Genomic DNA, 9638 nt, shown 5'->3' on the forward strand with positions numbered 1-9638 from the left:
TGTAGGAATAAGTAGGTTAAATCCAACTTAATCATGACGAGGCCATATTGTTTCTACATTTCTGTTGTGTCGTATTTGAAAGTTTTATGCTGAATGCTGAGAGCTCATATCAAGCGCCACAGAAAAGGAGATTGTACAACACCTTCCTGGAATAAGTCCCACATTTGCATAATTTACTTAGGTATTACAACTCTGCCTAGAGAACAGCACAAGTCCACAAACAGTTTAAGATTGCTGCTTCCAGTGAGTGTGAGTGTACCTTCACCACTCCAGTCACAGTTCTGGGCAACCCAGTCTAAAGATGTAGAGTTACTGGAGTGGGACCAGCCCAAGGCTGTAAAGCATCTCAGGGACTGGAATATCTGTCATGTGTGGAGAGGAAGAAAGAGCTGGGACTGGTCAGCCTGGAGAAGAAACAGCTGGATAGACAGCAAAGCACATTAAATTTCGTCTTCAGTATTCCATCAAGGATACACCATTTAAACTCTAAAGGTGGTAAAACACAGAAACAGGCTGTGAACCTATTAAAAATCCAACTGGACACAGGCCTGAGCTGTCCTTGCTTAAGCAGCCTGGCCTGGTTAGTAGATCTCAAGCGATCCCTTCCAACCCAAACTACTCTTATCATCAACACCATAACCTGCAGCAGCAACACTTTAAAGGCATTTTATTACTGCTATGTTTCTGCACAAGTAACACCATTTTTGGACAGTCTGTAGTTTTCATTGGGTAAAAGTAACTCCAAATAGTTCCAATTGATTAGCCTCTAGTTGGGGACAACATGAGAAAAAGAGGTCAAAGATAGCTTCAGCAATGGAACAAACATGTCATCTGCTTTAGTGGTCAGCCAAAGAGTTTGCAACCAAAGTCATACAAAGGGCAAATCCTCTTTCCAGTAACTTGCTAAGAGATAATCCTTGCATTGCCTTGTGACTGCTTTCAGTTCATTTCTCTGCTTAGAAATTGAAGTATCTACGCAAAATAAATCTTGTGAGAAAGTGTAAACTGCGCTACACTTTGAGAATGTGAACTAAAATCCACTACCTTAATTTTTTCCCCTAAGAATGCAAATAAATGCATTCTGGAGCCACTGATTAACCAAATCAACAAACCAATTTCTGAAGGCGACAAAATTTTACCTTGCTTTCAAACACTAACATGCACATACAGCTACTTCCAGGTAAACTCTTGCTGTACTTTTACTCCAGAGCACTGCACTGTGTCTCAAGTTGGGTCCTTGAAGGCCTTTTAATCAGAAGCTAACTGATCCGTCTCAGGCTGGAAAGAGAAATGTCACTTTTTAGCTTATAATGGGGATAGAAACTTCCATAGATAACCCAGAAAAGAGGGATCCTTACCTCACTAGCTGGATTTCATAATCTGTGGACTCTTCTCACCTCCTCTGTCATCAGACTAATGTTTGATTATGGTAAGAGATCAGCTGTACAAGGTGTAGGCAGACAACAGAGTTCCTCTTGCTTTTATAGCAACTTTCTGAAATGAATTTATGTCTTTAATTTCAGCTACTTCCTCTACTTCAGCTACTAACTCATCACCTTTCAAAAATTTGCAAAGTATGATACATTAAGAACACAAAGCTACTTTAATTTCTTTACTATTGTGGTAAAAAAGTCAGAACTGTCCAGTGATTTTGCTATTTCTTTAGAGGGAAAACAGCAGTGTATTACTGGAAGCCTGTACACAGGCAGAGTTTTAAAAGTGAAAGGAACTTAGTAAGTTTAACAAAATCTTAGCAAAAGTAGAAAGTTCCAAACAGACAATACTCAGCAGGGAGTATTTTAGTACAGAGGAGGAAATGTACAGTGTGGTGAAGACATTATGCAATGTTTTCTGCACATATTTTGCAATGATAAAGAGAGTGTTCACCTCTTGAGGAGACTCTGCCCTTTTCACACAAGGCACAGAAGGAAGTGTGACAGCATCCTCTCCTGTTGGGAAACACAGCAATGCAGAGAACAGGAAAAGGGCACAATGTCATCTGAAAGGAGACAGCAGTGCCTGAGCTCTGGGCCTCTCTCTCAGGCGTACACGAAGCCTACAACCCTGCCTGCACCCATGCCAGGGTCATCTCTCAAATGCCTCAGCTTTCACTCAGCCTCAGATGCAGACTGTAACTGCAACTCCAACCACCCTTCCAGCAGGGATCTGTCTGAGCTGCTGCCATTGCTCAGTGCGGGGAAAGCAGCAGCCCTCGCTATGTGTAGATCAGCAGGGAGAGTGAGAGGGGTGTGTGAGACAAGGTTGGCTTGGGTTACTTCTAAGAAATTCAGAAGACTACCTGGAGGAGCAAACCCTCCCTGATCACTCATTCCGACAGGTCATGAGACTGGGAGAAAGGCAAGAAAGCTGCCTGCGGGCAATCTGTCAGACTGTAATGTTTGGGGTTGCACCAACACCTCTGCTTTACCTTTAGGTACAAAACCAGGCTGATGCAGACCTACATCTGACATTCAACCCCACCCCAACAACCCAGCCAGATCCTTCAGGCTGCTCCTCTCTTCCTGCACTCTGAATCAGTGGAAACAAAAGGGAGCAGGATCTGGATAAGTGAATCATTTCACAATGACTCCCAGAAAAGCTTCACAATGGAACAGAAAACCTATGGATACATTATCTTGTCTCACCTTCTTGGCTCAGCTTACCTCTCATCAGATTCTCGTTGCACCCTTGCAAAAGTGCAGTGATTACTTAACAGTATCTACTGGGGGGAACACACTATTGCTCATGGGCTGCTGTACACTCACAATTTTGATGCTTGGCATAAAGTGTGTCAAATGATGTGCCAGCAGTAAAATATCTCTACATAGGTCATGGAATCAGAACAGTTTGCAAGTAAGAAATAATCTTATTTATCAAACCCGTAAAATAAAAAATCGTCATGGAGAAAATAACAACTTACATGGGTACTTAAAACTCTTGGAAAAAACATAGCTATATTTGCTAAGAAAAACACTTACTGATAAAGATGATGTTGCAAAGGCCTTAAGATTACAGCAAGTATTTTGGATAAACACCAAAAATCTTCTAGTTCAAGCAACTTATTCTTCCTACCATTTTTGAGGATAAACAGAATAGTCCAAAGTATGTTCAAAACAAGAATTTTACTTTTAGCATCCAAAGATTTTTTTTCCTTTCTGCATTAGAGAATGACAAAAATATCAAAGCCTATAATAGGACAGAGCTTGGTCTTTTTACTCAGTGCACTTTCAATTTTTGTTCTGTTTTTCATTCTGCCAGCAAAGAATTAGCACCCAAACAGAGAAACTTTTCCGTTGAAATGCAATTGTACTTCTCTCATCTTCTAAGTCATTTAATGCTACTTACAGCAAACAGGAAGAGGGAATGGCTCTGCAAATACTACTCAGTTTATCACTAAGACTTTCTGTATTTTGAAATCAACAACAAGAAGTTCTATAAACATAATAACAAATATGCGTAGACACTTTACAGCGTCACAGTCAGGATTTGCTGCATGGATGAAGTCAGTTATATGGCAGCATCTGCCAAAAGCTGGAGGCTCTCTACTACTTTTACCTCCTGAAAGTCTGCAGAAAAGGTACAAGAACATATAGTTGAAGGAAGAGTGGCTGTTTGAAAGTCTTAATATCTCTCAGAGACTGTTTTGCCATCTGTATCTCCTGAAAAGTACATTGGAAAGAGAAGGGTGGGTAGAAAGAAATGTTTTCACAATATCATGATTGACAGAGAACCAAGAACTCAAAACCAGAAACATCTTAAGAACAACTCACCAGACAGGAATCTTGATCATTTCAGGCTTCCCTTTACAAGGTAATAAAAGTACTGATATTGACCTTGAAAATCCCATCTCTGGAAAGCTGGAGACAGTTCACATTATTTTCTCTTATGCTGAAAAGAAAAGAAGGTAAATCCAGGAATCCTGACAGAGTAAGCTCTGGTCTCCATATGAATTAAATCACTGAAGTTGATGAATAATTTTGCTGCGGTGGAAAACAGAAATTCAACTAGTTTTATATTAGTTCATTTTACCCTGAAGAGACTTCCTCTAGCTATGACACTTTGCTCAGTGCCATCTCTGCCACTTTGGAAACTGCACCATTATGAGTAAATGACTTTGGTTCTCGTTGCTGATGGACACATCTTGTCTACCCAATGTATCAGGCACTTAATAATACCTCCAAATATCTCCCCAAAGCTAAAACGAGCACATTACTAGAAAATACAGTATTTATTTTCATTTTGCCTCTACAGAAGCAACATGAAGAGACAATGCACTTTTGCTCTGCTCTTTTGTATTGACCTCCATGCCTGGTTATCAGAGCTGGAACATGGAGCACAACTGCTGCTGAGAACTGCATTTTGATCCAGATCACCCTTCCAGAACATGCTGCCATGGCTATTTTAGGCACTCTGGCACCTGAGAAAAAGCCAAAGGCAATCCCTGTTTCTCTCCCTGAAGAACTTCCCCCAACTGATTCTTATTCTAATTGTGCATGATTGTTGTTAATTTTTAATGAATTTCATAGTTTACATCTGCCTAACATCAACCAAATGTTAGCTCCCAACCCCTTCTGCTGTACTTTAAACCACGAAACAAAAGACATTGCTTTGTTCTCTGGGCCTGCAACTACTGTGGAGAAGCACAAGACAGAGATAAAAAAGTAAAATATTTATAACTAGAAATGGCCTCCAGGTCTCTGCCCCTAGCTTTGTGCTTCTTTGCTTTCTATGGGCAAACTAGGATTGCAGCTGCCTACCACACACAGTTACCTGGGGACTGCACCCTGAGCTTCAAGCCACTTGAAGCAAGCACCCTTAAAGACATGCCTGCAGGTCTGAACACTGCATCCCCCCAGAAAAGGAAAGGCTGAGGCCAAGGACTGCACTGTCAGTTTAAGGACTGCACTGTGGGGCAGGGCAGCACACGTCAGCTGAAGTCCCTGAGAGCCCCAGCCAGACAGAAGTGTCACCTCATGCTGCGTGTAGCTCACACACAGCACAGTCACATCCTCTGGCAGCACAGGGGTGGAGCTGCACTTGTGTAAGAGCTCCAGAAACCACCAGAGAGATGACAGGAGCAAAGGACAGAGGACACTAAACTGCCCTTACCTACCTTCTTTACTTTTTCCATTGCCAGTAGAAATTCAGACAAAGAACACCTAAGTAACTTCTGCTTGAGCATCTCAGACTATTGCTTAATTCAGGGAGGAGGAAGAACAGCTAGCAATCCAAATGTGAGACTATTTTTATTTTGAGAAGCTGAACATGCAAAGTTCCTTTCTCCTTAAGCACAAAAGAACAAGTAAATAATTTTCTTGCTCATAAATTCATGGCAATTTTCTATTCTATTAATCTTTTAATGACTTCTACACTACAGCTTCCCTGTTTTTTGACTTCAAATTTTGTTTCTGGTGCACAAAGATTTGCCCCTTCTTCATCTTGTCTCTGCAATAAGTTCCGAGAACTACCTCAGTCTAGCGGCACTAATTCTTCCTGAAAATTTCTCCTTAGTGAACAGAATCCAGTGTTTTAGCTAGACAAGTTAATTTGTCATCTGGTATTTTAAATAGTTTTTAGAAATATCTATTATACTTCCTCTAACCTCCTTCACCTTACCAATAGACTGGGGACACAGTGAGTAACAGAGGTGGGCTGGCTGTTGAACTGGCTACGTTCTGTCATCTGGACAAAAAATACAAGCATTCCTTTAGTGAATTTATGTTGGATTTACTGGTTTCCATTGTGATTAGAGCTGTTGGTGCTGCAAGGTCACTGCTGGAGACATAGGGCAACAGCATTAAGGCTTAGACATTGATCCTTTTGTCCTACTCACTTTGACAGATCAGCCTCACATATTTCTGGGAACAGAAGACTTCTCCTACAGCAATAATTCAGAAAAGAAAAAAAAAACAACCAACAGCAACAAACTCCCCCCAAAGATTCACCCCAAAAGAACGAAAAAAAAATCACAAACAGATTCAAACCAACCAACCAACAACAACCAAACCCAACCAAGTTTTTAAATCGTGTTCTTCTCAATCCGCTTTAGTTTCCTTGAAAGCAATTGTGATATGTAATGATTCGTTTTGTGGAATCACAAAGGACAGCATGAAAGGATTGGGTTTTTTTTTAAAAGAAGTCTCAAATTTCACATTGTTGAAGCGAATGTTTTCTCCTCCTTCATCCCTCCAAGTATGTATCTGTAAACAGGTCCTGTTTACAGGACTCAGGGCTCCCTGGGGGCTTCTGAGTGGGACTGTCCAGGACTTGTATATGAGATGAAGGGACTTGATGTTTTTAGGAAGGCTTTAAAAGCTTTCATTTGCTTGTTAAGTAACACATTTGTCTAACGTTATCCCTGCTGAAACTGATGTGGATGGAATCAGGCAGACAGCACATGTTACATTACATTATGAGTCTTAACATTTCACTAATTGCATTGACCTACTTCTGTGAATCACAGATTATTCTGCTGCTCACAAAGCACATCTGATTCCTTTACGTAGTTGTTCATGCAACGTGATACAATTGCAAGGGCCCACAAGGGGGTGAAATCTCATGATTTATCTATCCAAGTAAGCAGACAGCATCCCCAGCTTTCATCAATACTTTGACCACATGAACAAAATGAGGAACAAAGCTCTCTTATCTTCTGCAACTTGTACAGTTATTTATTACTTAACTTTTCCTTCCCTTTTAAACAGAGATAACAAAACCTTAATTGAAATTAGAAAAGCAGCTGATCGGCTCTGACCTGGACATGCGGTTTTTCATTTCCATGACAAATTTCTGCAGGATGTAATAGGAAACAAAGCTTCAGTATAGAGACCTCAAATGGGTAGGGGTCAGGCATCAGCTGACATATCTCCATTCAGTGCCTCTGTGCTGAACTGCATCTTCTGAATAGATGAGTTCTCTGGCTATTCATCGAGAATTTTTACTTAATTGTCAGGTATGCATGTAACTCCCTATGAGCTGGGAAGAGGGTCCTCTGCTAAGGCAGAAAAGCTGCTAGGATAAATGCATTCTATAGGGTAAGTGGCTTTTTAAGCCTTGGCCAGTTTCTCATAAATAGAAGTGCTAAGATCAAGCAAATAGTCTGCCAGCTAGCTCAGGACTGAGGCAAACACACTAGAAAAGGCAATTGCAAATGCTCCACCTAAATGAGTTATTATGATCCTGCCCAAATTCCCAATGGCAAAACCAGCCCCCGAGATGGAAGCTCACAAGTCCTTAGGCCAGCTTTACTGGACTTTGGAGCAGGGTCTTTCATATAAAAAAAACACCTGTAGCTATGAACCTTCCTACTCAGGAATAAATACAAGAGACCCCTTCTGAACATAAAGAAGTGTGTCTAACAGACAGCTCCTTATGGCTCTCCATGTAGTAACCTGAAGATGAATCTTTCAGATGATGCTTTTTATTGTACACAAAAAAGCTCCCTGCGGCCAGGAGCAGTGGGAAAAGAAAGTTATCAGCTAAACTTAAAATCCCAAAATTGCAGGCTTGTCCGTAGTTGATTGCTTCTCTAAGCTGCCCTGCTTCAAAAGCAAATCTCATTATTGCTTGTGTAATGATCTCATTGATCATTAAGCATGGCCTTTTACTAGAGTTACAGTAACACTGGAAGGATATTTGATTAAGAATGGATAATTTCTTTTAAATGCATTTGTGACTCTTCTGCATGTTTTTAACAAAATATCATAAAAATGTAATGGACTATGCATGAGCAAAGCAAGGTGCACATGTAGAAACATACTTATATTGACACAGATGGTGTTTTCAAATACATTTACCTTTTTGTAAATATTTTAAATTAGAAAAAAAAAGCAACAAAAACATTAATTCCCAATAAACTTTAAATGTGTCAACTTTTCAAAAAATAAATACCTGGTACTTTCAATATTCCCCCCAGCATTTCTTTGTTTAAAAGTGTTTGCAAACTTAAGCTGCAAAGGTCCAACACTAGATCTTTCTGAAGGTGTACTTTTCTGGCTGAATTTACTGCTTGCTAAAAGAGAATAGCAAGCTCAGCAAATTGCTGAGCTCTATTATGAATAAACATAAAGGATCAAGTGCCTTTGCTACATTTGTGAGTCTAGCTTTTTGCAGGCCTAATACCCCTCCTTAAGTGGCTTAAAAATGAGGCAATTCACTTCCCATATCATATGCTAAATGCTAGTTTGTCACATCTCTGATAGCAGCATAGTACTGTAATTTAAAAAATAACAAAAACAAAAAACCAAACAAGGCAAAGGTTGGTGAGGAAATTACTAAGGAAGTGAACGTGATGACTATATCTAAGTTTACAGTGAAACTTCTGACTTGAGTGGATTTATTCTCTTGAACACACAAGTAGGCGCACTAAGAGCAGGTTACCAGTCTTGATAAGATGGCCGTTGTTTTGTGCAGTGCAAAAGTTGACTCACCATAAAAAACAGTTGGAATTTCCTTCCCAGCAGGGAAAAAGCTGCACTGTGGCGATGTGCTAACTCCCATTTCAGCTCTGGGGAGCTGGCCTCTTTCTGTTCCCAAAGCAAGATTTCAGCAATCGTGGCTGTTTCGCCTGGCACATGCAGTAAGCAAGTTATCTCACCACAGAGACCTGCAACACAACACAGGCAACTTCAGGAGATGCTACATTTTGTTTCAAACCTTCTGCTTAACTATCAGCTCTCAGGCACAAGGTGGAGCAGCAGCTGGGACAGAAGAGGTGGGGAAGTTCTGGCCATAAGTCAATAGGCAGAGGGATCCCTCAACACTTAGGAGTCACAGGGCAGGAGATCTGCCTGGAGTGTACTGATCCTCTAATAGCCTGTGAATGTCCTGAAAGGGACATCTGCTGAACTAAATCTTGGATTTAAATTTAATCCATGTGAGTTCCTCTTCATTCATCTAGGGCTTTCAAACCACAAGGAGAGCCCTCACGATGACCACAAAAGGAAATGTGTCATTGACTTAAATGTCCTCACTTCCCTGTATAAAACACAGAGAAAATATCTTTTCACTGACTAGTTACTCCACACAATTGGCAGGTATACACCTACAGAGCTGTCCACGGGGCTCAGGTGACCATAAGAAACCTTTATGTTGCTCCATGACCAAAACACAAATGGGCAAGAGGTCAGCTGCTGAGTCCTGAGACAGCTGCCTGCAGCTCCTGCTGCCATTCCTGGGAACGGTGTTGGACAGGAATGGATGTCTCCACATCCAGGTTTTATCCATGCTTCATTTACTACGTCATCATCTTGACTGAAGTTTCCAGAAGTTGGACAGAGGTGAGAGATGCTTTAGGCAAGCAGCCTCATATAACAGATGGAAACACAGTCCCAGCCTGGCTGCTTAGTCGAGCAGTTCAGCCAATTTTTCACGCTGTCATCAGCAGTTGCAGGCCAAAGGGGCAACAGAAAGGGAGAGCTTAATCTGTAAGAAATCATCAGCAAATGAAAACAATATAAGATCAGGGCAGTGCACTACCAACTTCATTTTTGAAATTGTACGCACAAATCACTTCCCATTTTAGAAAGCAGAGGAATTTATTTGATAATCCACATGCATTGAGCCAAATCTGGCAGAAAGGAAGAATTACTTTTTCTTTAGGAGAGCCTACTTCCTGATCATGTAAAGAGTTGTACTGA

General features: G+C 40.8%; 1 long non-coding RNA gene across 1 annotated transcript; it reads right to left on the reverse strand.

The window, feature by feature from the left end:
* Positions 1-1430: 1430 nt before the first annotated feature.
* On the reverse strand, positions 1431-3801 carry LOC134419157 (uncharacterized). The gene is made up of 3 exons (XR_010027984.1): positions 3771-3801; positions 1888-1949; positions 1431-1494 (listed from the first exon to the last, which is right to left on the reverse strand). It is a non-coding gene; the product is annotated as an uncharacterized LOC134419157 (long non-coding RNA).
* Between the last annotated feature and the right edge of the window lie 5837 nt (positions 3802-9638).

The sequence above is a fragment of the Melospiza melodia genome, chromosome 5 (genome assembly GCF_035770615.1).
Source record: "Melospiza melodia melodia isolate bMelMel2 chromosome 5, bMelMel2.pri, whole genome shotgun sequence".
NCBI lineage: Eukaryota > Metazoa > Chordata > Aves > Passeriformes > Passerellidae > Melospiza > Melospiza melodia.